Source organism: Octopus bimaculoides, chromosome 20 (genome assembly GCF_001194135.2).
Source record: "Octopus bimaculoides isolate UCB-OBI-ISO-001 chromosome 20, ASM119413v2, whole genome shotgun sequence".
In the NCBI taxonomy this organism is placed as follows: Eukaryota; Metazoa; Mollusca; class Cephalopoda; order Octopoda; family Octopodidae; genus Octopus; species Octopus bimaculoides.
The window spans coordinates 41,009,663-41,012,878 of NC_069000.1; the positions used below are offsets into that span (position 1 = coordinate 41,009,663).

Consider the following 3,216-nt stretch of genomic DNA (forward strand, 5'->3'; position numbering starts at 1 on the left):
ATATACACACTTATACATATATACATATATATACATATATATATATATACATATATATACACATATATATAGATATGTATACATATATATATATGTATATATACATACATATATGTATACACATACATATACATACATATATATACATACGTATATATACATATATATACATACATATATACATATATATATATACATATACGTATATATAGATACATATATATACATACATATATATACATATATATATACATACGTATATATATACATACATACACACATATATACATGCATATATACATACATATATACGTTCATACATATATACATAAATATATAGAGAAATACATATATTCATGCCTGTATAAATACACACACACATATATGTATGCATATATATGCATATACACATACATATATATTTTCTTTTCTCTCAAAAGACTTATACGGAGTAATGATCCCTAAGTTTTCGAGCACTCTGTGTGCGTTGAAAACTGCATGATCTAATGTTTCTCTCTATTAAGAATGTAGGCTGAGATTTGAAGTTTGATGGAAATTTAAATGCAATTGAAAATTTTAGAAAGACGTTTTACGGCCGCTAGTGCCAAAATTTATCGATTGGGTCATTTACCATAGTTAATTACGAATTAAAAATTAAAGCTAACAACTGAGCGAAATTTTACTGCATGGAATATTACTTACCTTGAACAATGACGGCTATACCAGTTAATATCAATGCAACAAACAACCTAGATAAAAGAAAATAAATTGAGAAAGGATATAATAGGAATAGGTGTGACAAAAATCGACATCTTAATATTACATAGTTTTATGATGGTGACCTTGCAGAATAGTCAACCCATTGGGCAAACTGCCTTACGGCATCTTTTTTCCAGCTCTTTACGCTTTGAGTTCAGATTTTACTGGCGCCAGATAGGATGAAAATCATAGTCAACCTCGTTGGAATTAGAACTCAGAACTATAACCGGGAGAAATGCCGCTAAGCATTATGTCGGGCGTGCTATCGATTCTGCCAGCGCGCCGATTTCATAATGATTTCAGATTTGGGTACAAGGCCAATAATTTCTTGGGTGGGGTAAGTCGATTACATCGATTCTAGCGTTCGCTAGTACTTATTTTATCGAGTCTGAAACGATGAAATGAAATCCATTCATGGCATTTAAACTCAGAGCGTAAAGATGGACGAAATGCCAATAAGCGTTTTGACCGGCGTGCTAACGATTCTATAAAGGGCTCTGCCTTAATAATAATAATAATAATAATAATAATAATAATAATAATAATAATAATAATAATAATAATAAAACTTCTAAAAAGAAATAATAATAATAATAATAATAACTGTCATACTATTTTTATTAACAACGAGAGTGACGAAAACATTTAAGACAATACAACAATAAAGGACAGTAAGAAACACGTGCAAAGAATAAAGAACAATGACAAATAACAAAAATCCACAATAGAGAGGAAAACCCATCTAGGGGCGACCAAGAAACCCCTCAAACTCCGAGCTACACTACTCATCTGGAGTACCATGGATAGTGCTCCTCTCGCTTCCATATTGGTCAGCCCACAAACGCCAATTGAAAAAAAAGGCCCACTCACTCAGATCACATCCTCACCACATCCACTCACCTTTATAATGCCTGGGAGGCCTTCTCTTAGTCAACTCTACACTTCCTTTTCAGATAGAATTTGAAAAAGTCGATGAGGACTTGATGGAAGAAGGAAGTGTCCACCACAAAAACGCTTTCACCACAAAAGAAAATTAGCTGCTCTTCTCATCCAATGGACAGTATCGGGGCAAGCTATATGATGGAGTCCAGCACGAGAGAGCCACTGTCTGGCAACACACCGTGAATCAGCAATGCTCGAGCGTTATACAAATGTGTGAAGTACGGAAAAGGTGCAGAAAACAGCTCTACCGTGCCTATAGAGCTTATCCGACCCAGCAACGTTCCTACCACTTGTAAATCAGGAACATCTGGAAATTATCCATGGGCTTCGGCACGAAAGTTCTCAGGAAAAATCAGCTGTTTGATTTTCATCAAACCGAGAGCTTTCCCAAGGGACTTAGTCGTTGTTACCTAATACTAACCCTCTAGCATCCCCATGATGTTCTACCGTGAAATCCATGCTGGAATGTCAGCCAAGTACGTTTCCTCAGTGGCAGAGAAATGAGGGTGCCTGATTGAATCTTAGATGCCAGGAACCCTGCCTCTATCTACGGATGAATCAGGAGTGCAGTTTTGTTAAAGAGATGAGCTGTGGAAAAGCAAGTCTGACAAATGGTGGCCACACCTTCATACCATCAATGTCAAGACAACCTCATCCACAACTTGCCCAGTTCTCCAAGTAGTGAATGTTGGGAGCAAATGACCGTCCTTTCAGCCCATCTTTAGATAATGCGATCCACCTTGACGCTTGTCCCTTTTTCCAGTTCTTGTCCACTAGAGGGACTGTCGCAAGCCAATTTCTGTGCTCTTCAACCGACTCTTTCTACCTTAACGCGACAGGTATTTTCCCCTTAAATATGCTGGATAAGATGTGAGTTCCTTGCCCCGTACTGGAACTATGGAGTGCTTCAATGTGAGAATTTCGATACTGAAGCGTATCTCGCAAATTCCCTTGTCCTGGTCACTTGATCTATATCTGTCCATATGTGTTTCCAGTCTTTTTCTGATGGGACGTGTGTTGCTCCTTCGAAATGTCTAGTTTTAGACGGCACAAGTCTGTTATTCAAAGTAGGTGCTGCCATTTCGGCTGGTACAACAACTTATCCTCCTATTCACCTTCACAAGCTGTTTTACCTGTCTCGGCTTTGCTTCGTTGCCGTCCAGAGAGCGTGGGAAGTATTGTGTTGATTTCATCGTCATCACAGCATGAAATTGGTTTCCCGGAGGAGGATCCACACTGTAGTCAATGACCAAAAGTCCTTCAATTCTCTTCAACTCAATTGACGAATCACTTCTTTCCAAATGAGGCAAGCTTTCAACCACCAGTTGTTCAACCGATGTATAACTCTCTCTATCTCAACGCAATGGGTCCTTCTCTCTCTCTCTCTGTCTCTCTCTCTCTGTGTCTCTCTGTCTCTCTCTCTCTGTCTCTCTCTGTCTCTCTCTGTCTCTCTGTCTCTCTCTCTCTCTCTCTCTCTCTCCCTATATATATATATATATATATATATATATATAT

At 37.6% G+C, this 3,216-nt stretch overlaps 1 long non-coding RNA gene across 1 annotated transcript in view; it reads right to left on the bottom strand.

The window, feature by feature from the left end:
* The window catches only part of LOC106877960 (uncharacterized), a 7,928-nt gene that overhangs the window by 2,904 nt on the left and 1,808 nt on the right, over nt 1-3,216 (bottom strand). The window contains exon 2 of the long non-coding RNA XR_001410444.2: nt 703-749. This is a non-coding gene — a long non-coding RNA (uncharacterized LOC106877960). The remainder of the gene's footprint in view (nt 1-702; nt 750-3,216) is intronic.